The sequence below is a fragment of the Epargyreus clarus genome, unplaced genomic scaffold (genome assembly GCF_041222505.1).
Source record: "Epargyreus clarus isolate Ecla_fem2 unplaced genomic scaffold, WU_Ecla_fem_2.2 ptg000004l, whole genome shotgun sequence".
In the NCBI taxonomy this organism is placed as follows: domain Eukaryota; kingdom Metazoa; phylum Arthropoda; class Insecta; order Lepidoptera; family Hesperiidae; genus Epargyreus; species Epargyreus clarus.
Genome location: NW_027332212.1, coordinates 8,543,118 through 8,570,196, shown reverse-complemented (window position 1 = coordinate 8,570,196; position 27,079 = coordinate 8,543,118). Strand labels below are relative to the sequence as shown.

General features: G+C 34.6%; 1 protein-coding gene across 5 annotated transcripts in view; it reads left to right on the top strand.

Moving 5' to 3' along the window:
- Nucleotides 1–4,445: 4,445 nt before the first annotated feature.
- The window catches only part of LOC140757419 (uncharacterized), a 151,992-nt gene continuing 129,358 nt past the window's right edge, over nucleotides 4,446–27,079 (top strand). For all 5 annotated transcript variants that reach the window (XR_012103975.1, XR_012103974.1, XM_073093121.1 and 2 more), the window contains exon 1: nucleotides 4,446–4,861. The gene's annotated coding sequence lies outside the window, so the exon portion shown is untranslated. The remainder of the gene's footprint in view (nucleotides 4,862–27,079) is intronic.

Genomic DNA, 27,079 nt, shown 5'->3' with positions numbered 1-27,079 from the left:
TGACGTCACGCCTTTTTAATCTCTTTTACTCCGTTATATACATATAACTGAAAATTTGTACCGTCATTGGAATGTCGAAAATTGTTCGTAACAACTGAGAAACCTCCTTCGGTATGAGCTCAAAAACTTTACTAAAGATAGCATAGTTTACGTTATTCTATAGAGGACATACAGACAAACATTCATTTTTATATAAATCGATTGTTTTAGGTTTAACAAGTATTTCTAGCTTGAAAGGAAGATCTTGTTATGGTACGTCTGAGACAAGGTTGTCGCCACACCCTCTGTTGTTACAAGGCGGAAATTGCATAATAGCAGCAGGGTTTTCGTACGGTTATTGTTTGAAGGGTGTGGTAATAAAGTTACTTATATAAGGCATTCTTCTATATTAGTGTTTAGACAGTTGATTGTTTGAAAATGGTTATTATATTGGTTATTTCCACGGCATTTGTGGATGAGCATCTTTTACATTTATATGTCCAGATATCATTTGGTTCCTACCTGAGGTAGGATCCAGATGCGTTGATACCCCTGAAGACTAAGTGGATACGCGTCGGATAAGTATGTCTCCCTTCCTATACTCTTCACACGGGAACACAGCGGTGCTTAATACTAATGTTCTTAGACAGAAAAAGGTGGTGCGGTGGTGTTTTAGGAGTTGAACCACAAAGAGCTCTACCATCGTCTTAAGACTTTAAAAAGATAACATTAGTACAACCGACGTCAAAATTAATATGGAGAAAAATGTTAAATACATACCTAAAAACTAAGAAGGCTTTAAAATGTCATGCATTTGAAAAAAAAACACTATTATTTGTACAGAAAGAAATACTCAGTATCATGCATCGCCTTGAACTTAAAATAGAGCCGGTAGTGTACATTATATTTAAGACAACACTAGTAGGAGGTACGAGTACATTAAGCGCTGAATTTGGGACCAAAATATCGTATACAATGACCCCGACCTTAATAAACATGGGAGCTACTTGTGGGTAAAGCAACAGATGGGGCATCGCGAGGGTCCAAATATTTTGAAAATACATACATTGGACAAAATAAGTAAATTTCGCTTGAAATATATTTTCATTGCTTTATTATTATTTATGCTTTGTTTTTATTTCTCCAAACAATGGGTTCTGCAAACAATCGAATTAATACATGATTTTCACTATTTTAATATTGAATGTTTTTTCTTCATGACGAAGTAGTAGCGAAAAATAAGCATATACATCGTTTTTAAAACAAGCTCTACAGATGCATGGAATTTTATTTTAAAAACAGATTTCACGCCTTAACAATGCGTATAAAATATTTGGATGAAGCGTTTAAACTTAGTCAGGGGGAACAACATGTTTTCGACTATGCTGTGTAATATTGTGGATATTTAGAAAATCCTTATATTAAATACGTGTTAAAATATAACATTACTGAAGAAAAAGTAAAGGTATTGACACTGTATTTAACGCTTTGTTTACAAATGAGCTACATAATCACTAGTAACCATTGTTGTTTAAAGTACATCAAGTTGTTTAAGATATTTTCTATGTTACAAAATACAGTGTGGAGTACGTAACGTAGTACACATGGGAACGGTATGCAAATGAACGTCTTGAGCTGCCGTCAACGGGCTCGCTACATGTGAATGACGCAAAAAGTAAAATGGAGTCAGTTTCTGCAAGACTAAATTTAAAAAATTCAACCGTCTTTGCATATATATTTTTAAGGTTTTCCTCGAGTCTCAAGATTATTCGTTATCTTTTACTTTAGAAAAACATGTCTATTTAGGTGTTAATTTTAACAAAAAGTGTGTTGTACTAATATTAAGCATTGAAAACTCGTATGATGCTGCGATCACTTAACTGGATACTATCTATTTAACGGCAAATAAAGCTTTATACACGACTCAAATATATCTCTAGAAAATACAATGTTCATCTGGAGTACGTAACGTAGTACACATGGGAGCGGTATGCAAATGAACGTCTTGAGCTGCCGTCAACGGGCTCGCTACATGTGAACGACGCAAAAAGTTAGATGGAGTCAGTTTCTGCAAGAAATTTAAAAAATTCAACCGTCATTGCATATTTATTTTTAAGGTTTTCCTCGAGTCTCAAGATTATTCGTTATCTTTTACTCTAGATTAATCATTTCTATTTAGGTGTTAATTTTAACAAAAAGCGTGTTGTACTAATATTAAGCATTGAAAACTCGTATGACACTGCGATCACTTTACTGGATACTCTCCATTTAACGGCAAATAAAGCTTTATACACGACGCAAATATATCTCTAGAAAATACAATGTTCATCAAAAAGTAAGAGGGAGTCAGTTTCTGCAAGAAATTTAAAAATTCAAACAGCTTTGCATGTTTTATTTAGAGGTCTTCTTGTTTTCTTATATTTGAGGGTTATTCTTTAATTTAAGAAAAATGTACTTTCTAGACGTTGACCTTTATTTTTGATTCCTTATCCTATCACATACCATAACCCAGCCAATAATTACCTTTGTAATAATACCATAATAAATACCTTTGTAAGATGTTGTAGTAAGTATTTTATGGAATTAACAAATGAAAGAGTTTGGAATTAACTAATGAGAGAGCAGTGATAGCCTAGTTGCTAACAAAACTCGGCCTCTTGATCGAGGGGTCCGAGGTGCAAATCCTCACTATGTGTTCCTTGCCGTTTAAACAAGTGATAATTAATTTCTAATACGTACATGACTTTGAAATAGAGGTGCGTGCGTGGAATTCAAACTTAGGACCTCTAGATAGATCGGTTGCGTATCAAACATTAGGCTATTACTGCTCATTGCGTTCACATCACATAACATATTTTTAGTTTTCATCTATGTCGGTCCTCAATCTTTAGAACGTGACTCTAAAAATACACACTTCAGAAACTAAGACACTTTTTATGATAGAGAAGATAAACCTCGGTGTTCATCTAGAATACGTAAAGACTCGCATGGGAACTACGAGCATATGCAAATGACAGCCTTGAGCCGAGCTGTCAGCAAGCGTGAGAATGACTAAAAAGTGAGATGAGGAAGTTACGGAGCAGTGTAAACTCAGGTGGAATAATTAAAAATGAATCCTTCATTTATTTGTATATTGATTCGCTGCATTTATGATTACAAAATATTAAGCAAAAAATATTGAATAAATTTATTGTACGATAAAAAGAATTATCCATTAAGTTTATTTTTGTTTGAAGTTTGTTTGATTTTTTAAATAAATAATACAATGAAAAAAAAAACATTGTTAAGCCTGCAAAACTGTTACTGGTTTAAACTTTTATCTATGACGACCTTTCATTTCCCTAATGAGACTCTTTAGATTTTCTAAAACAACTAAAAATAATTCTCATCTTATTTAAATGGCCTAAAAGAAAAGTAAGCTAAAGGTTTGAATGGTGCTTTTTTAAACAAGTTAGGTACATATTTATTGTTAAGGGACCTTGAAAATAATTAATACTACCTAATAATATAAAAAGGCACAATGATGTCATATCAAACATATTTATACTTTAAACTTATTGTACATTAAAAATATTAAAGTGTGAAATATGTTGCGCTAATATAATTAAATCAACAGCATAGAATGTGATAACATAATTTAATTCAGCGTCACAAACAGGAAATATAAAATATCTAAAAGGAATTCGCTTGTGATTCAAAATAAATTCGGTATCCGTGCTAATGGCAGTCCAAGTGCCAAGAGATAAATAATGTATGCGACCAGCATTAGCGGAATTCATTTTTTATTAAAGTATTAAAAGCTCTGTTAATATGGAGCAGGGCTTCTAAACTAGTACTTCAGCGATGGTCCAAAGGGCTCTGGAAGTCCGCGAAGTTTTGAGTTTATTACTACTAATACTTTGTCAAAAACTTAGTCGTCAGGGCAAGACGAAAATGTGTTAAATGGTTCATTACAATCAAAAGGTTAAGAACCCCTGATATAGAGTATTTCGCCGTATATTAAAGTTATAAATTGTTTCTCAAAACACGGCCCGTCACTATCGGTTAGACGATTACTCAAATTTCATGAATGGCGTAAGTAATACTTTGAGATTACACATATTGAGATTAATGGAACGTTTCCAGTTTAGGTGGATTAAAGTATTTAGAACGTTGATTAATATTCTATCTCCCTTTGTACGAACCCGGAGGAAGCTATGCACAAAGCCGACATGGAAAGGGTATTAAACAGTGGCTTCGATAAACGGCCCAATAAGTTATGTAAAGTACGGGTGCATCGCGTTACACTACAACCCCTACATACCCCTCGCGGTTGATACGCATGCGCGTGCACCGACGGCCGCGCACGGCATATGCGGAATATTAAAGGAGGAAAGAGAAAAAAATTAACTTGTGAAGCCATTTTCGTCTATCGGCGCCCCCTCGCCCGCCACGGGTTTCTCGTTGCAGGCAGAGAGCCTCGCGCTGTCGCGGCGAACGAACGCCGCTGTAATATCGCGCGCCCGATCTCTACTCGATCGCAAGTCAACCGGTCCGCCGGGTTGATTAGATGTTGTCTCCAATAATTGTGCAGTGTAAATATTAACCATTAACGCCGTGAACAGTGCGCTTTTTCGTCCACGGACCCGACTTTCAGTAGTGCGTGTAAACTTTTCGGTGTAGTGTAAGTTTTGCGAAGTTTTCTTGTGTTGTCCCAAGTTTAAGTGACATTACTGATTTGTAGCAGGAATAGCGTGCTTGTTTTGTCATACTCACTCGGATTTGTTGACAAGTTTGACACGAGTTTTAAGGAAAGTACAGTTAAATTGTAATTAGAAAAAGTTAACCTAACTCTATTAGTTTCTGAAAAGGAACCGGAGCGCTTACTACGACTTTTAAACAGGTAGGTTTGTTTTAAATTTAAACTTTACTAATTATAAGGTTTGGATTAAACTTTGCGAGGTTATTTTCACTATAATTGTCCGCATTTCTTATTAAGAATGAAGTCTACGTCTTCAGACGACATTACGGAGTGCTAAAAATAATATGGTAAGTACGTAGAAAGGTAAGACTTGCTACTTTTTGCGATTCATCCATTTGTAGAAGTGGTCTTGGAAGCAAGAAGTTTTTTACTAAGGAGTAGTTTGACGACGACACTTCAAGATGTTGACTATATTAATATGACATTAGTATGCCATATCCAATTATGTACTTGACATGATTTAGTATTATGTACAGGTATTAAAGCTATATGAAATTCACTGTGTGTATAAGAATCTCAAACTTTTCAGACAACATAAAATTCTAAACCTTATTGATTCTACGCGGCGGTATATAGATGTTTTTAAGTTAAAACCTACAACTGATTTTGTGAAACTGTTGAATTGAAATATAATTAGTGCGGTGTTAACGCGGTAAACAAAACATCGCAGTAACATTGTGATATAAAACTATATAAAAAACAATTTTATGCATATCGCGCTTAACTCAATTTAATATATTAATATTAATGGTTTAAGTCGGATAGTCGTGCAAAATGTGGAATGAACTTCCTCCTGAGGTATTCCCTCAGGACTATGACATGGGGCTCTTCAAGATGGGTGTAAAAAGAGCTCTCCTTCAAAGCCGGCGATGCATTGGCGACTCCTCTGGTGTTGCAAATGTCCATAGGCGACGGTGACTGCTTTCCATCAGGTAGCCCGTCTGCCTTATCGTTAGGTTACATATAAAAAAAAAAAAAGTTTTGACGGTTTTTTTTAAATCGCATATTCGATTATGAATATAATTGTTGTGCAGATTTATGACGTAAGGTTTATACCTGAAATATATATACTATATATATTTCAGTTTATACCTTTGAAAACTTTAACAAAGGTAAGTCTTCAACTCGATGTTAGTTACAGCAAGCGTTAACCTTAGTCAATATTTTGGAATACCTTGTTAATAGCGACATAAATCATACTTTGTTAAGGGTATAACATACGAAGTGCACTCGAAAATAGACAACTGTAATAAAAAATCCATACCGCGCTCAATAAATTATCGGAAGACGTTCTTTTTATTGGAGTAACGAATGGTGAGATGAGTAATGGCACAACTTTTACCGATAAATCATGCTTTCCCTGCTTCAGAGCCGACACTGGGGTAGTATTTGGCAAGACCCCTCTCGTTAGTTTTGTCTGATACGCTTATCTCATCTGCAATCAATGGTCTAGAAAAAATACAGAACTTTCCCTAAGTACAGTCTAGTATATCGCCCGCAATTTGTCTAGTCTAAGATTTATACCCTACATCCACTTTGTTATCTCGCTTAATATTTCTTTCGAGGAGTGTAAGGTTCTATTTTGGAATTAATATTTCTCTTTTATAATTTATTCAACGCTGGAACGGTTTATAGCTTTACTCCGAGATAACAAAATTTTTACGCCACTTGTTAGGAAAAAAGTTATTTAATACAAGTATTGTATAAAAAGGATGCCGAAAATCTGTGGAATGGTTCACAGAAATTTTAATTAACACGTAAAGAAAGATAAAATGTTAAGCATCTTTTATCATGTCCTTAGAGTTCTTGAAATACTTATATTATGAAGCAATACTTTGAAAACTAGAAGACGTATTCTCATAACAGATCTAGTATTAACGAGGAGAAATGAGCGATAGAACCCGTTAGATGTGGTCAACTGACACGGGCGGATGTTGTGTCAGTGAGACGGCGTAAAAAAACAAAGATAATAATTGAAGAAATCGGTTTCGAGTCCGCTGGTATCTCGTCAAGAAAATAGATGTGCTAAATAGAAGTAGTCGATGGGCCGTGAAATGACGTGTCGGCCGAACCCATGCCTGATGAACTATTGTTTAGGAATGTGGAGTTGCCGGCTGCTCGCGTTTGGGCTCTATTGATATTGGATCTGTTCGATTTGGGAAATCATTTCGAAATCCAAGGGTTCGATTAAACATATTCGGTTTCGATTTTGAGATCATATAGCTCAGTGTACACATTCAACTTGATTTGTTCGAAATGAAAACGGAAGTCTGCCTCGTGTTCAGTGATTATAAAATATGTATACAGATTAGTTTATTGGCTTTGATAGCTCCGGGTTGGGAAAGGTTAACTTGTTTGGACGTTAATCTGATTTATTGGGTAACTTAAAGTTTCTGTGTTGTACTACTGGTTGAATTAATTATTTTTATCAAATAAATCTACCATTTGCTGTAAATTATCATACTAATGGTAGAATAGTTCTTCCATTATAACAAATGACTATGAGAAATGATGTAAATTAAAACTCGCATTTGATTCAATTCCTAAGCTGAGAAAGATTATTATCTTACTGATATTATCTAGATAGTTTTATTGCTCACATTCTAGATTGTTTTATAATTAGTGGAAGGGTGAGGGAGTGATATCGTCAGGGAAATTATTGATGGCAATAAAAGGAGTTCCCACGTTACCGGAAGCGGGCACTGGATCGCCACGCTCCGGTACTTTGCTCTTTCACTATTGTCCCTTTGTTCCTGCTTAGCTTCGTCAGACTTTGAAAAGAGCGCCGCTTTATTCGTCGGATCTAGTTTGCCGCACTTAATTCGTATTGCATCATTCGTTCCACACCATTTTCTTTTTTGCTTTTCATCGATCACTTGTATAGGTCCCTCGCCGTGGGCATATCGGACAAGTGCCGTGAATATTGTCGTGTCACGATTTTATGATTTTCTTTCGCCTATCAGAGTGTCATCCGTGAACGAATATTACGGGATCTTCGACTTTGTTAAAATCTTTTCCAATCATGTTTTGCCTCAACGTATTAGATTATCATGCATACGATCTTCAAGTATTTGATTCGTCATAACGAATGTGTCATGTTTAGTGTAAATCGATACATGAGAAGTTATATTTTTTATTCGTGTATTATTTTCATAGAATGTATTTTACTTTTATGAATAGGTATTAAGTTGCTCAATGTATGTGTTTATAGGCAAAATGACTCACCAACAGTAGTGACACTGACCATAAATATTTCCTTCGTGATTGAATAATTGTAAATAATTAATAAACACTACAGATAAACCGGCAATTAATTTTCAAATCAGCTATATTATTTATTAGAACGATGTTACTAAATCCAGGTACACGGGACCAGAAACACTAGTGAAATTTGCATTCCTGTTTCGCCTCAACAATCAACATCGTCTTAGACCACCCGCGTAGACCTGAGACCACAGATAAATATCAACTTTAAGGCAATGGAGCAGAATTTCCTTTAGTCATTAACTTGATTTCCATTACCTATAGCTTGCAATACAGGCGCTCTATAATCATCGTCCTCTGCGCAAACATATTATAAAGAACCTATTTTGTCTTACCTACTACTACAGATTACCTTAATTAAGTGTAATAAACTTGGCTTCTTGCAGCAAAGAAAACAATACGATTTAATTTCACTTTAAAGTACTTAATATTTAATAAGGCGGCGCCGAAGTCAAGATTCTTGATAGGATTCCGTTTTAATTTTTCCTCAACATCTCAAATAACAGTTGCAGCATTCGAATCTCATTAGCGACCGAAACAAAGAATAAAAACTCGGAGTAATAAATTTAGCGAGGCTCAAGTCGAAACGTTTACGGTTCCCTTTAATTTGGTTGCCATTGTCGAGGCGTCCCGCTGGGTGCCGCCCGTCGGATTTCTTGCTAGAATTCCAGCTGCTTTAAGCATTACTTACTTCTTATTAGTCGATTACGAACGAAAATTTAATTCTATATTGCAAGTGTTTGGACCGAATCATTTTAAATTAATTAAACATAAAAACGCTCATACTAATGATGAAAAGTCTCTCACAGACAGTAAAAACCTGTATAGGTACAAGATGTAGGAACAAAAACCGACAGATGTGTTCACTTAAGTTGCTCGTATCAATAAATCAAAGTGATTTTTGTGAGACTGTTAAGACACGGATAACCACCGCAAGTAGGACTTCGGAGAAGTGATGTTTATTTTAAACGACCGATTTCTAAGGGCTCAGCCGTCGGGGGCATGGGAGTGAAGTGAGTGACGTTGCACTTTTATATTGCCGCTACGAGCCTACACTCTCTGATAAAATTAATAGTTGTCCGGCTATCGATGGCGGCGATAAATTTGTCCGAGTGTGGAAAGGTACTACATACATCAATCACTCCGCGGTAATTGAAAATGTACAGCTGCGTTCTTCACCTAAAACTATAAGCAACGTTGCGTGGGAAATAGTACTTGATTTGGGTAAGGAGTTTGCAAGTAAGTAGGAAGGACTTGGGCCACTTAATTTTTACGGCTAAGAGGTACACATGTTTCGCGAATCGGCACCAACTGTGACCCATCTGTGGAGAGTAGAACGTGCCGTTTTGGGCCCATATTAAAATTCCCACACATAAAATTGAATGAAAAAAGGTTCACCCGTCGGCCCCTTCCGACGCACAACAAACAAGCAGGTAAGCGAATCTTTACGACCCCCGGAGGATGAAATATGCGCCAGTCGCCGAGGGACTTTACATCTTATTACTAGTCACTAAAGAACATGTTTATAATAAAGAAAATTCTCCAGCCTACTTTCATAACATTTTGTGACTATAAAATTTGTGTTTTTAGAGTTAAACAAATTTAGGTGGTATTCCTTAGGATAAAGGATCCATTCGGCTGAATACTGAACTACCACACCTACGGTTTGCTCGTATTTCATCATTATAGCGTTAATATTTTGATCAGATTAATAAAATTTTAATGGTGTTTCTTTCGTGATATAATTCAATTTTAATATGGTTGTGAATCTTCACGTCGTACAATAAATTGACCACAAATAGACCACAAATATGTCCTTGTTCGCCATGTTTGCTGATTTCATGTATTGTTATTATTTCATAAACTACTCAACTTTCTTGTTGTTTTTAAACTGATTCAGATCATTAACGCCGTTATTAATAATCAGTCTATCCAAAGTTTTATTCACTAAAGATTCGATATTTACCTACTTGAAAGTGTCAAATTTCGCTCTCTGGCACGCAAAAGTTCGAAGAATTGATAATATATCTTAATCCACGCAGTAAAAACTAGATATTTATAGAATACTCAACCAAAGCATCAGGTCTAATAAACGTTAGGATTCAACATGTACATTTTCATTAAACAGAGAACATGCAAGGAGGCTTGGATGGTAGATAGGGCCATTATGTCGTACAAGTTGTTACATTCCACCGTGTTATGTCCATTGTCAATAAAGGATGAGCGGGTGGGAACAGCTTCAATACACTGTGAGAAATGTCAAGTTGCCGTGACAAATACCAGCTTGACCTTAAGAAATGTCAGACGTAACTCTTTCTATAGACCTCACTTATGACGATTTACGGCACTAATGTGTCCTATTGTACACGGCTATTAAGATAGACCTGTATATGTTTAGAAGATGAATTGATGATTTATTTCTTAATTTTAAATATTCGTAATGTATATACTCAATTTTTCCTTGTAAGATATCCTTTGAAATAACTAAAATCCCATTGAAATTGAATCAGTAGTTTTTGAGGAAATCGCGAACACAACTTATAACATCATATTGTTTTTAAAGTCGGTTAAAAACTATTTTCTTAATAAAAAAAATATATTTTTTTATATCGGTTCTGTCCTTTATTTATCTTAACCATCTGAACCGACATCGTAGTCTTCCGCTAAGTAGGTACATACAGTCCAAATTTTAAACATATTGGCCCTTTGTAACTTTAGGTAACATCCTCATTTCGGACTCCGATACCCAATATCGGTATTAACTTTGTAAATTCGTTATTAAATCAGCTCATGTTTAACCTGTACGATGTTAAATTACGAAATAGTTGGGGTTAGCTTTGTCCAGCGGTGGCCGGGCAATCAAAACAATAATGTTATGATAGGAGCCGGCCACCATGTTTATTTTAAACATTCGCCGACACTAGGGATGGCGATCTGAGATCGATTCGAAGAATTTAATCGATCGATTCGATTATTTTAATCGATCTTCCGTAATAGATCGATTCAGTGAGTCGATTTTATCCTAGAATATCGAAAGTCGATCTTTTTAAAGTTATTGTACATTAACAAATGTGATATAGACATTTTTTCTGACGGATTCATATTTCAGTGCTTTGGTCCTGATGACCGTTTTTTACTATCTCTGCCCTTTATAGCTGAAAAAAACGACTTTTGGAGAATCGATTTTTTGAGTCTCGATTTTTTTGTGAATCAATTTATCGCATTTCCATTCGAATTGATTCAAGAATCGATATTTTTCGATCGAATCGCCATCCCTAACAAACGTAAGATTATCTTCTGGTAATACTACACCCTCAGGCTGTGTGCTTTACCTCGTTGTTCTTGTTTAACGATCCCTTTCGTATCCACTCTCCGTTTACACTTTCTATAAACAAAACATAAACTAAACTCTTTGACTATTTCATCATCCGTGCATAATTATGTTTACGGCCGAATACTAATATGAGTATACGTCATTTTTAGAGTTCGTTACTGAAAGGGTAAAAACTCAACTCTATTTCTAAGCCTCTGCAGTTTGTTCGTCTGTCACTCTATCTTGAACCATAATAGATAGATTTTTTTCAGAGTCGGGCGCAGAGATAACGGCGGCCGTTATAACATCAGATTCTAAAAATGAAAATCCTTGAAAATAAATGGGGTCGCCATACAAGAAAATACAATTTTGAGGGTTTTTCACTTTATCTATTAAATCATGAAATTCAAAATGCATAAACTTATATGTATGATCCCAAATACTAAAAATTAAAATAAATGAAAATTTGGTGATACGGAACCCTAGTGCGATTTCGACTCACACTTGGTCAGTTTTGTCTATGCAATGACAAGTCGAACAGAATAATCCTATGAATGCTAATGTTAGTTCACGAGTTATTCGATTACCAGTACATAAACACCTGACCAGTTTAAGTATCGTATCGGTTAACTGAACGGTTTAACTGGTTTAAAAATTAGCCAAGTACGAATCTAACTCGCATACAGAGGGTTCTGTACCACTATTTTTTTGATTATATTTTTGTTTAATATGTATAGTCATAGCTGTCATTAATGTTAATGCATTGTGAAAATTTGAACTATCTATCTTTTACCATTCAATAGATAAGGCAATAAACGCCTTTTTAGTATTTTTGGTTATAGCGGCCAAATTTATATATACTCTGTAAGAACCCTGTGACAGACGGAAAGACACCGGATGTTGAGTTATAGGGTTCTGTTTTTAAGCTTACGGAACCCTAAAAATTCAGTCCCAGCAAGGTACGGGAATCAAAATGTTTGGTAATTTATATTTAAATTGAGGCAATATTCACATTTGAATTTTATGTTGCTTATAAAAATCTATTACTGCTTTATTGGACTGGATATTACATTTTAAAGAAGTTGTGGAGTTTCTAATGCAATTGCTTTTCTTAGGAATAACAAGTGGTAGCTCGACGTTTAGTAACAAAATAAACATTTATGATAGAAATTCCTAACACGCAAAACTTTTTAACAAAGAAAATACGGACTTCCGCAGTATAATAGGCAAGTTAAAGTAAGAAGAATAAAAATACCTAAGTAAGAAAAATAAAACAGTCTTAAATATTTTTGGACATTTAAGTACCTACCGAACATGGTGTCCTGATGGCAAGTGGTTAGTGCCGCCCGTGAGTATTATATTCAACCGAAAAGAACTAAGATTCAAATACGATTAAATTCGTAGTATGAGTAGGTTTTTATTGGTATATTTTTAAGTTATAGGATTATTAAAAATTGTATAAATTCTTATGATAACTTAAGTATACTCTACGTACTCTACTCTAGCATACAATGCTTTTAGTGTAGTTGAAGTATTCGTAATCAGTCGTATCAAAATTTGGATAATAGTTTTATAATAAAAATATAGGCCAAATATTACTCGTGCAATTATAATCGTTTCTCATTTCACATTGCTATCTAATTATCACGTACACCATTGTATTCCATCATACAAAATGTTTATTAATTTACTTTTCTCACGTCAACCTCAAAAGGAAAAGTTCGAAATCGTTCCACAAATATTGTAACAATGTTCTCGTGTGTTAATTAGCGCAGTGCGGTCTGCTCTGTGACGCTTTGTGCGTCAATGTATCGACAACGCTGACGCTTTTGACGCTGTGGCGCTGTGACTGACGTTGCGAGCGTCACAGCGTAAATAGTGCACGAAATATGAATATTCGCTTATCGGGTTTCGGTAGTTTCGTTTGAGGTTGATTTTTTTAACATACGTCTTTTGGGCGCTTGGGAACAATGATAAGTGATTGTTTTACTTGACAGATTTAAAATATCGATACCATGGAGTTGACTAGTAAATATTGATACTTTTGCAGAAAAAAATAGATTTACCTACCCAAAAATAATTTTTTCTCATATTTGGTGCAATAAGTACGTTAAGTTAAATCCGTTGGTATCCCTGAACACTAAGTTGTAAAAGCTAAAAAACTATTTTTTAGGTTTTACAACTTTCCGCTTTAGCGTTTAAACATGAAAACACTATTATTGTACTTCTGTTACAAGATATTTATGTATTTTATTTAGATTTTGGTCAAACCACGAAAAGCTCTACTATTTTTAAATTAGTGTAAGTAGGTATATTATTAAAAATACCCGAGAACGGGTTGAAGTTGAAAATGGAAAGCTTGTTTTAGTATTTGTTATCGTCGAATCATACTGGCTCTACCTTATCAAAGTTCGAATAGATTTAAAAGTCGATATTCAAGAATCGAGTTTTTCTCGCGAATCGTCATTCCTATACTAAATGACCACCAAGTCTCGCCATATAACATATTTTCCCATTCATTAAATCATATTGGATACGTAAGTCACTTGTTGTGTAAGCATTTCATATTCAAATGACATGCTAATCGAATCGATGTAATTTATTTGGTAAGGGTACTTGTTAGTGTGGTACCGTTACCACTAATCAAATATTTCTCGGACTGTGATTATTTATGCAAATACCCGCATTTGCATGCATTCCTTATCGTAAATTAAGATTTATGTACAAACATAGATACTTCAGTGTGTGGACAAGATGATAAATTATGGGAATGCGGAAAAAGAATTGATTTAAAGTTTTAAATAATGATGTTGTCGGAAAAAGTCGTATTCGTAGTCGTGAAATGAGACGTTAACTTGAATAATATTGAATATGGATAATTGTATTGTCACCAGAATCAAAGACGTATACCAAATTTCAGATCAATCGGTTAACGGGAAGAGGGTTAAATTTCAATTACTAAATTTGACCCAAACAAACAAACGGGGTGAGCTAAATAAAACTGTTTAATAATAATAATAAAAAGATAGATCTTGTAGAGGTAGAGATGTTAGTATTACATATTAGTATGTTTACTCATAGTGAGTATAGTTTTAATTTATAATTATTATAAGACCAGTTATGTATGCATCATCACGTGAGCACCATTGTCCATACAAATGTGTGCTAAAATAATAAATCAGGAATTCTCCAAGACCTTGAAAATATAATAACATAACTCTAAATAATTTATATAGTTTGCAGGGTGTGGTAAGGGAGACATACTTTTCCGAGGCGTTCCAGCTTAGTCCTCAGGCGTAGCGGCGCATCTGTGGCCGACCTTAGGTAGGAAAATCGAATCCTATCTGGGGTTGATTACAGATGTCTATGGGCGGCTGTAGCCACTTACCATCAGGTGGACTGCATGCTCGTCTGCTACTCCTATATTATAAAAAAAATACAAAACGAAAAAGAAGTTACCTACAAAAATATTTCTACAGACAGAATACAATAATTCTACATTCTAAATCTCAGTAAAATCTAGTAAGTGGTGAATATACGACCACTACCTACGTTAGCGAGCACTAACTACGTTAGTATCTACTAAATATGAATGTCTCGCGGCTGTATTCCTTATAACAATATTGTCTTCATAATTTCAGTGGCCCTCGATATCTAATCTGTACACAGTTAGTGCATTAGGTAGTACAAGTAAATATGGTTATTGTATTAAGTTGACACCGATTTCACACAAATACCAACCTTATAGCCCTAGACTTTACATACAAGTATGTATGAAATAAACTTGGTATTGTATGCACTCCTAAGATCAACATTTCTGAGACAATAAAAATAAATGTCTTTGTCTTTATTTCCGTCATAAAACTAAAGTATCATGTAATGCGGTGTAATTTTATTTGCAACCTCACATAAAATGACCAATAAGCAAGTGTTATTGGGACAACGAAGTGCTCTGTTGGCTCTATCCAGAACTAAGCGGGTATAAAGCGACTTACTAAGTTTCTCTTTGAGTAGCTAATACCTATTTATGATTTACATCTTATATATAAATTCTCGTGTCACAATGTTAGTTACCGTACTCCTCCGAAACGGCTTTACCGATTTTTACCAAATTTTATATGCAGATTCTGTAGGTCCAATTCTCGGCTACTATCTATTTTCCATACCCCTAAGTGATAAGGATTGTTCACCCTTAATTTTTTTTATTTATATGGCAACACAACGTTTGCCGGGTCAGCTAGTCATTAAATAAGAATGTGTGGTTCAGCGCAGCGAAGCCTGGGATGGCATGATCACCTTCTGCGACATAGTCATGTCCGCGAAGGAAGACGCCGAGCGAGCAAGGGAGCGCGCTGAACCCGCTCGAAGAAGGAGTCGCCGCAGGCGTAGGTAACGCCCACCGGCGCGGTGTCCCTGTAGTTCCGGGACCAGAATAGGGCTACGGTATCCCCTGCCTGTCGTAAGAGGCGACTAAAAGGGGGCTTCCGGGGTTGCGGACGGCAAGAGTGGGAGCTCGAACCGCCCGGCCAGCAACCCCGGGATGGACGGCGGTATGTGTGGTCGCATACCGTCGTGAACACCAGATGGTGTGGTGAGTTTCAAGCTCACCTGGGCGGAGCCCGACGGGGCAACGCGCCAAGTGGACTCCGGTTGCGTTCCGTTGGAGATCCCGGAGTCCTCTACGCAGCGCCGAGGACGGCCACCGGGGGGGTTTTAGTGCGGTAAGAATCCCACATAACCCCGTGTCGCTCCCACGGCATAGGGTACCTTTTGAAGGTTTCCCCCTCGTCAACAAAAAAAAAAAAAAAGAATGTGTATTCTAATCTTCCTTCCTTAAAAAATAACTTACTACATAGGATTTACAAATTACATGAGTAGGGACATGCCATCTCAATTAGGCATAAACATAACACTAGACCATTTACTGCAAAGTTTTACTTCAAGTTACATATTCACATTATTATACGCATAATTGACGATTATCGCGGTATAGTGAGCGACATGCTGTCCAAAAAGTCTGGTTTTATCCCGGCTTAAAAAAAAATGTTACGAACTAAGTACCATATGTAATAAGTACGTTTCCGAAAGTTACAACTTCTTTCCTACTAGGTGATGAAACAAGTAAGGATTCAAAGCTAATGTTATGAGTGGTTCACAACATGCAATTGTATAAAATAAACAATAAACAATACAAAACGTCATAAACTGAACGCGTTATCACTTTCATTCCGTTCAGCGCTTCCTCGTTCTAAACTCATGCGAGCGAAGTTGGCGGTATGAAAAGATCGAATTTATTGCTTCATAAGTCATGAGGGTTAAGTAATAATCGTCGACAATGGGCAATAAAGAGTTTATAGGCAGTAAACTTCGATCCGGTCGCACGTCGTAGCTCAGAAGTCAAGCACGGCACCAAAACAATGGAATAGGGATGTTTTTGGTCCTAAAATCGATGTTTCACGATTAAAATATCGACTGTTTGCTTTGTATCGATATATAAAGCGATTAATCGATGTACCAGCAGAGAGAAATGAGAATGCTGTAGAATACAGATACTTCCGTATTATAATTTGTATGTGGTAACTTAAAAAAACTTGCAATTGATTTCGTCTTGAATTTATGTGTTTTTTTTTAGTTGATTAAATTTCTGGACAGCATAAAAGATGGGTCATTTTTTGATTTTTCTTATTTAAAAAAGTAATGTTCTATTCCTTGACATTTTTGTCGATCGATTCTTCAGACTTCGGTTCGAATCGATTTCAAAATCGATGCTAGTCACCATCTCTAAACTGAAACAGCTCGTCAAATCACACTTTTATTAAGTTTAATAGCTGTTGTAGACGTGGATTGATAGCGTAGCGCTGGTTATACAATTATGAGGAGCTTTCTCAAAACATTATTGTTTTGACAGTGCGCTCCCCATCCGGTGTGTTACCAACTTGTAATGCATTGTCTAATGCTACGAGGTTTATTGATATAATATTATTAAGTACTCGTAGTACGTATAAGTGTAACTTGGGTACTAGTGAAAAAGTGTTAACAATATTAATATCCAGTAATACGTAGTACGTATAACTTGGTTTTCTAATAAAAAATAGTTTTATTTTTTGTTACTACAATAGATTTATTGTAATACTTGCAGGTATTTAAACGAATATAAAAACCTTTATTTTAAAGTTGATTTAAGATTTAAGTATTTAAATGAATTTAAAAACCGTTATTTTAAACAGGAAAGGGAACATAATGATAATAAGGGTATTGATTTTGTATTATCACAGTCATATACCTACCTAAAAAAAGTGTACCGAGAGCAAAAGTAACTTACCCGAATATAAAGAATATTTTAGTATTTTATTCCCGTTTACAGGAATTTGTGTTTACCTCAATAAAACAACATTATTATGTGATATATTCGCTACGTAAAATAAACAGCTTTTGTCTTGTTAGATCCTTTGAGTCAGTTCAAAAAACATCAAAAGCTAGACCATCTTATTGAAGCTAAGTAGGTATTCAGAATGTTTTCCAATTGTAATTACAATTGGTGTGTTAGGGCGCCAGTCTGGCCGGCCATTGGCTCTGATGCCTATCTTGTAGCCGTTTTGGTATCGCTTGTTTCTTATTTCAACCCTCGTTTGGGGGAACAATGACAAAATGGGAGAAGTTTTCTGCAATGCTTAAGTCTGCGCGATGTATTTCTTTGGCAGCGTTAGTGATCGATATACAGTATTTATGCTGATGTTTTAAAAATAATACTTAGCTGTAATTGTTTTAAAAATGAGGCTTTTTATATAGGTTTAAAAAAAATTATTGTCTAAAGAAATAACAAAATTTCACTTATAAGACAAACTTAAGCTAATACAGTAAGATAACTTCAGTAAGCGTGCTTATAAATACATAATGAGTTACTCTAATTAAATTTCAATATTTTTAATGACGTGCGCTAGTGCTTCCTTTTTAAATTTATATATATTTTTATTGTTTTTTATTGATTTAGGTAACGTATTGTATAATTTGGCCCCTTCATGCATTATATTTTTTGACCCATATTTAGTTCTAGGAAGGTTGATGTTATCTGCATTTCTTAGTAATTTAGTATGAATTTGACAGTTTTTAACAAAAGTTATTTCCGAATGTATTTCCTTGTTTATGATCTTGTGTATTAATATTAAAATTTTAATTGTATATAGTTGTTTTAGATTTAGTAAATTATATAAATAGTATATCTACGTACTACACATTGAATATGTAATGAAATTGTAAGGGATTACTTATTTAATTTACAGAAGTAATCTTGCAATGTTCTTTTACGAGATAGTTGAACTACGAAACAATCAGAAGTAGCTACATAGCTTTCAAATACATAGTATGGAAGATACATACTTACATACAGGTACAATAAAGATAGAAAGTTTTACTAATGATATCTTCGTAGTTATATATTTTAACTAGGAAGCTAAGAGTGAAATAAATAGGTTAAATTATAAGCAAATTAACTAAACCTCAATGTTAGAGTAAACGAAGTATGTTTTAGTTAGAAACGGTACACGTTTGTATTATTCACTTTTTTACCATATACTATTCGTATATGATCAATCTACACTAATATGATAAAGAGGAAAACTTTGTTTGTTTGTTTGTAATGAATAGGCTCAAAAAGTACTGGACCGATTTTAAAAAATCTTTCACCGTTCGAAAGCTACATTATCTACGAGTAACATAGGCTATATTTTATATGAAATATATTTCATAAATAGATTTTGAGGCGGTACAAAGTTTGCCGGGTCAGCTAGTGTGTACCTAAATAATATGCTAAAAACTCTGTCCGCCAACAAAAAACAGAAACTGAAGCTTCTTCTTATTAAGGCTTAAGATCTTAGTAGAACAAGATAAACCTGACCCCCCATATACGAAAAGACAGATCATTTGTTTTACATTCCTTTAAATGCTTGCTACTTAATAAAGGTGCGGTGATAAATCTTCATTAACTTGTGTTATGAATAATGGCTAATGAGATAAAACGTAAATTAACACGGTGTATCTCGCCATGCTAAGATAACAAGAACGGGTATAACGTAACTTTACGTAACATTAACGTAATGTTAACGTAACACTACCTAATTTAACTTTATGTAACATTACGTTAATAAAATAATTTTGCCGTGTAATAAATTTAAATGATGTAAATATGCATTATATTTAACTTAACACAAAAATAGTAATGTTTTTTAACAGCTGTACTTTTTATTTTGTGTAATTTTAAAATATTTTTGCAGCTGTTTTCGGTCTTGAATTTTGATTCGGAATTTTATTATAATTGGAGTATTTGGACAAATTGAAACGCCTGTTAAAAATATTGAATAAGTATCTGTGTTAATTGGGTACGACACAAATACAGTTCTTTGTAATAACCTCATTATTGAACAAGTGAAATGTGATAAAAAGATTGTAAGGACGTTTTGTCCCGGACATATCACCATCACAACTATTTGTAGTAGATATGCAGCAGATCTTGTGGTGTTAATACAGGTAAAAAAATATATTAAATTAAAATTAATCCCTCGCGAATAAAGTCACAGGCAACTTTTCAAACAAACAATTCGTTGTGCAAAGAAAACGGCAGTACTATACGTATAGGTAATATTTGTCCTAATGTGTATCCACTCGATACAAAACATACAATGCACTGACAAAGCTAAAAGCTAGCAAAATCGCACCGTTGAATGGAGCTGCAATTTTGCACAATGGATATGAATGACAAAAGTATAAAGTCTAAGGCCCATTGGTTATATTGAAAGCCTCGCCTTATATTACTCCCGTCGAGGCATAAAGTTATTTTCACAACAAAGCGAGACCTTCGGAGCTTATATTGGACCTCTCTCGAGCCGACCCATTGTAATCTTAATACTGTATTATATTAATGCGATAAACATCTCCAAGACGAGATCACAGTGCTCATTTTTTTGTGAATTGTCTGAGTTTAATATTGGCGGAGATAGCTTAACGGACTTGGTAACCGTCTACGGTCGAAGTCCTTATCTATCCGACGATCAAAGGGGAAGTATCCAATTCTACAGAGGAATCTTTTGAAACTGTGTCGTCTAATATTATTATGGAGTTACCGCAACGTGCGCTGGGTTCTTATTACGAATATCTCCAAATTCTTACAATTGAGTGCTATTTCCGATGAATATTGTATCTACATCTGTTTAATACCACTTCGGTTTACGTAAAATGTGTAATACGGGATAATCTATCCACTTACATCGATAATCTCTCGAAATTTCGGCTTATGTTGGAAGCTACGTTGGTATATTTAGTTTTTATTATTCCGAATTCGGTTTTATACCCCGCATTACACTATCCAATAAGGTCGGTCATCTCTTTTTATTGTATAAGCCGAGAACTCCGTATTTATTCCATACCATACAACTCGCTCATACAATTTCATGTAAGTACAACATATTAAAAGGTAAAATTTCAATTAATACTTTGACCAAAAAGTGTGTCAAAATTGTTAACTTAAATTTAATAAAATGAAGTTACGGTTGCAAAAGCTTTCCAACTCATGATAAAATTTAATAATTCACATTGACAGATATAAGACAATTTGCATAGCTTCGTTATCAACCCATTACTTACGGTCCCACTGCTGGGCACGACTCTTCTCTCAGAAAGAGAAGGATTGGGTCAAAGTCCATCACGCTGTCCATGCGGATTCGTAGACCTCACATAAATTTAAGAAGCTTTTTTAAGATCTCCTAGGTATACAGGTTTCCTCGTCGTTAAAGAAAGAAGGTAATAATCTCTAATATAATATCAAATATGTATCCTAAATTAAAGAGTTTCTAAATTCTCTCCTAAAATAAAAATAAAAAAATAGAACAGTAAATAGAGTAATCGGTTCCATTCTCGTGTAAATAGTCTTGTCTAGAGCAGCAGTAAAGTCAGCAGCGTGATAGTTCCTCTACGAAACTTCCCAGTTCAGTTGAGTTCACTTTCAGACGAATGGACCAGACGTTAAATACTGAATTAGATTTAATTACCGTTCCTCATCTCAACGACTGGTTTAATTAAATGAAAGATACGGTTTTACATAATTTATATAAACTCATCATTAAGTCATGATCATGTTTTTTATTTCTATTCATTTTTAATTTTTTACCATTTAGTTTTGTAAGCAAGATAAATAAATTAGTTTATTATAGTATTTTAGTGGTGATTTAGCTATGTATTTGATTGCATAGGTATCTGTTCGTAACAGTTATTCTTACTACATTTTAAAGTGAGTTTACTAAGATACAAAGTTACAAATAGCCTGCTTCATATTTATCATCAAATACCTATAATTTTCGTAATTTAAAGGTGGTAGAACCCTTTGCGGTTCGACTCCGGCGGCACCACCGCCACACCTATTTCTACCTAATAACAGCAGTGTTAGGCGCTGCTGTGTTCCGGTTTGAAGAGTGTGGTAAGGGAGACAGACTTCTCGGAGGCGTTCCAGCTTAGTCCTCAGGGATAGCGGCGCATCTGTGGCCGACCTCAGGTAGGAATACCTAATCCTATCTGGGGTTGATTACAAATGTCCATGGGCGGCAGTAGCCACTTACCATCAGGTGGACTGCATGCTCGTCTGCTACTCCTATATTATAAAAAAATAATAATTGTAAAACATAATAGTGAGCTTGGTTAAAAGCAAAATGTGCCTAATTTAATCACATTTGCATATGAAATAAACCTAAAAGAATACGTCATAAGCCACACTATTATAATACTTTAGACTTTTAGACAAATAACCATTTGAAAGCCGTTTGACTTCGCCGCACACAAAAAAGATATTGTTAAGGTTAAAATCTTGGACCATAAATCTTTATCAGCACTTGACTGTATCCTTTTATAAAAATCCTCAATTATCAAAAGCTCCCTGTCCGCTTATCTTTATACTCAAGATAGTCAGACGGTTAACATCATATTGAAGTTACTTTTTATACTTTTTGTAAAACCATAGATAAATACAATCCTTTCTTGGTAAACGGTCTTTGATAAAATTTATTCTGATAGTGATTCCATTTAAATGTACAAATACCTATTAGTGATTTATTTAAATATTTGGTATTATAAAATTTTAAGTTATAAATTAATTAATTTTACAAATAAAGTATTTCTGTTTACGTCAACATGCGACTGATACGAAAGTCGTTTCGGGTTCTATTCCTGTTCAGACAAACATGTAAATGCCGAATTTTAGTATCTATTGTGGATTGTGTTTTAATTTATTCGTTTTTGGTGTTAGCGGAACCCACAATTCACCTAAGACCAAAGAAATATTTATTTATGAGATGTGACGAAACTGCACTTAGAATTAATATTTTTTATAATTTATTTCATAAAAGCTGTAGTTTAATACGTTTGTGTATCGCCACATTGAGGAACAAAGTTTTATACATATGGTTCGCTAAGACGAAGTAAGACAAGACTGAGATTTAACACGCCTTCACACGTCTAAGCTGTTATATTTCTTGGAAACCACCGATCCCGCTGAACAAGAACGTCAATATGGGAATTCCTTGTAAGCCTAGGATTCGAAGTAATGTACCAAGTGACCCAGTATCTGCTTATGACCTAGTTGGGTGTGAGTTTATATAAGAATATCAGATATTCCAGGCCAAGGCAGGATTAGGACCTAATCATATCTCGGAGTCCGGGCCTCGGACGTCAATTTTCTTTATAGGTTTCCCTACCCAATTGCATTACGTTTGTACTGTTATGTTTATACAAATCTGACTTATCTTGTGTGAATGGAAGACCGGGAGAAAAAGGATTTTTATACATTACTACATATTTTTTAGCGATCCTAGAAAATAAGAGAAATATTTTTCACACAATCAGTACCTATGGATTTTTTTAATTATTGTGACGACGATAGATGGTTCTGAGTATTTTTAAACACTTTTGTTGGTTAAGGCTCGCTTGCAAAACTCGAAAAGTGGACTTACAATGGCTTAAATTTACAGAACGTTGCATTTCCATGTATTATTTTACATACTTTCATGTCGTAGATCCCACAGGAACAAATATGGCATATTTTAATATAACGTTTCATCAGCTATTTATTTTACATTTCCGTACTTCGGAGAGCAGCTTTGAGGCTTCATTCCGGGTTATTGGCGTGAACGTATTAAAATATATTTACATGACATATTTCCAAAACATAAACCCATGGCAATCCACTAATGAAACGCTGAGGGCGCTGGGACCGAAACCTTGCAAGCTACAATATGGCTTTGTGCCCTGAGTAATCGCCACGAACCACACGGCGTTCCAACTTTAACTACAATGGAATATTTGGGGTTGGAATAAAATTTTGCATTGCGCGCCCATATTTTATTTTAAACGTGACATTTCAATGGGCGTGCAAGGGTCTCGTATCGTTAAGGACCCGAACGAGTTAGTTTTTCGCACGAAACTACTTTAACCAGACATGTCTTAAAGTTAGAGTATGCCCGATAAAATGAAAGTTTCTCGGATACGACGCACTTATTCTTCGGGTTAGCTCATATACTTACTACATAAGTCACTCTCAGTTGGAAATAAAAATAAGATACCGTTTTATGACTCTACTTTCTTTGACTTTGACTTGCTATGTGAAAATTGTGGAGAAAATATGAGATGTAAGTCGACCTTTTGAATTATGAGCTTATCAGACTTTCGGTTCTACAGTTTTTACAACCAGTTTTACGAATAAATATATTTTTCTATAACTTACAATTTTTAATGAAATCAGCGTCAAACCTAAATTCAATACAAAATGTTCCGTCAAGGATTTTTTCAATTTACATCTTCTACATTTTAATGCCTTGTGAAAAATTCTATATGAATTATGTAATTTGTCATTTCCAAACATTTTTCTCAACGTATTATTGGAAAGTGACTTGTATAAGCGCCAAGGCCTATTTTAAGTCCACTTAATGGCTGTTTGATTCCTGAAAGTTATAAATAGGTAACATATAAATCTTATATACAAAATTTTCGTGTCACAATGTAAGTTACCGTACTCCTCCGAACCGGTTTTACAGATTTTAACCAAATTATATATGCATATAGGCATGAGAATCGGCTACTATCTATTTTTCATACCCCTGAGTGATAAGGGTTGTTCACCCTTAAGATTTTTTTATTTATATGGCAATAACGTTTGCCGGGTCAGCTAGTACATTATAAAAAAGTGACAGCTTGGTGGTCGAAAGTCGAACACTCAATTGGTTGGTAATACCTCGGATTTTTCATAATTATGTGCGTATTAGAAATTAATTATGAGATGTTATGACGGTGGCTCTGAGAAGAGACCAGAGCCAGTGCAACAATAATGGGTTCAATACATGTCGTATATAAATAATTTAGACACACAAACAAAACTAATAACAGTAGATAATTAATTCTAAAGTTAGCAAGCATTGCATACCCGATAAACTGATAATAAATTTAATTTAGCCAAAGCATTTCTCAAGTTGGCTGCAAATAAGACTGAGTTACTGAATGAAATTCCAACTTGGAGTTTAGAAGTTACCCCAGTGGTCGATACAGTACAGTTAGACATAGATAAATGTCACTGCTAGACCTAACATAGTTACTTGCATGGTTACTTGACTTAATACAATGAAAATTTATTACTTTTGTTGCGGGTAAAATATATTTTTTACTTTGGTTATTAATTAATCATATAATTACGTGGTAAATAAGAAAATAAAGTCGCTTTCTGTAATCACACTAGGATTCTTTGTGTAGTGGGTGCCATGGACCCACACAGAAGGGATTATCTAAATTCCTCTTTTAGATATCTGTCTAGCCAGGGATCGAACCCGGGACCCTCTGCCCGTCAGACAGGTGTGGTGGTCCTCCTCGAGGAGCGACAAATATAAAAGTAATAATAGAAATACCAACTTATTTCTTCGTCTTTTATTAAAATAAGATGGGTTTAGGTCATAGAACGTTGTTCAAGTAGGGATTGCTACTTCACACACTTTTGAGTACCTTTTTACAACTCTCAGGGACGTAAGTTTTCATACCGTGTCTTCTTCCGATTTCACGATATTCTTATCCTTAAATAAGATAAAAAATAGTTTCTAACGAAATAACTTCGGGAACATAGGTCAGCTTAGGATTCTGAATCGTTCCACTTATTACAGTTTTACGAAGGATTCATATGTGCTTAGTTATAATTACTTTATATTACAGCATAATAATAATAACAATTTATTCTTCTGCTGCTATGTACCTTTATCTCAGTGTTTATGTATGTATGGATGAATAAATAAGTGTACGAATAAGGCGTTCCAACTTCGTGATTCATCTTAAGCGTATACTGCAATTAACCGGTTTAAATACCTAACAATAAATCATACATATATACCACAATAGTAGAATTATAGCACTACATAGATGTACTCCGCGCCGAACTGCTAGTCCGCTCTGAAGTTGTTGCGAGCAGGTGTGGTCATACAATTTGCTATAGCAACGTGATTAATTTTTATATTCAGAGCGGACTAGCAGTTTTACGCGGACTATACCGGTACAGTAAGGTGCAAATATTAAAATCATTCTAATATAAATTTTGGTAAAGTGCTATATAATAGAATGACAACACCACAATTCATTATTTAGAAATGTGAATAACCGCTGTATAATATTATACGAGTACATAACAATTCTAAATTTTGAATATTGCTTCTGTTGTGTTGAGGTTTGATAATAATTTTATTTATGATTAGTATTTCCCACGACCTAAATTGAAAATTATCATGTAGTGTGATTATTATTTAATGCAGTACTATAAAATTGAAATAGCTTAGACATTTTATATTTAGCGGTAATATAGTTTATGAATAATTATAATCAATGAAAGTTTCTGTAATCTTATTTGAAACCAGTATTTCAACTCATTAAAAAATATTTTGTGTCGATGGTATATGAAGATAATTTAATATAACAAATGTCTCAGTAGGTTTTGAAGTAGGTAATAAAGAATTTATATTGATACTAGTGGTGCCCGCGGCTTCGCCCGCATTTTAAAGAAATAATGTGACATACATAAAACAGAAATTGTGTAATTTCATTGGAATGACAGTGGTGCCGTCTGTCGAAAATTGGTCTTACCAACTCCCAAACCATCCTGGGCTCTTGGACAACAACTTTCATTTTGGAACTTTTACTTTGGAAACATTCCAAAATCAACAACTACTTACGAATTAAAAATTAATTAAAAAAACCTTTTCCCACGGACTAAATTGTGAATCTAAACCATTCTCAAGTCCCCTTGAACACACACAACAAATTTCATCAAAATCGGTCCAGTCGTTTAGGAGGAGTTGAGTGACATACACACGCACATAAGGAATATATATATATTGATATATTCTCATACATAGTATTACTATTTAACATAATTTATGCAAATTAACGACAAGAATTAAATAGTCAATATAATCAATGAACGTTGCTTTAATACCACATGAAATGCACTTGACATTAGCACTTGACTTTAACAAATTCGTTTATTAAATGGAATTAAAGAAAATGCTCGAGAAAATAAAACATTGGAAGGTCGGTTGAAAATAGTAGATACCTATTTTACTGGGTAAAGCCAGTTAATTGACGTTGGCGTGTTGTGGTAGATAGCGCCGTCAGTGCACTCAATGCATCGACATACTTATACTTTTATATTAGAATTATTTATAGCATGTGGGATTGGATTTCAAGTGGAATCTTTGTTTATTTTTGCACTTTAAGTG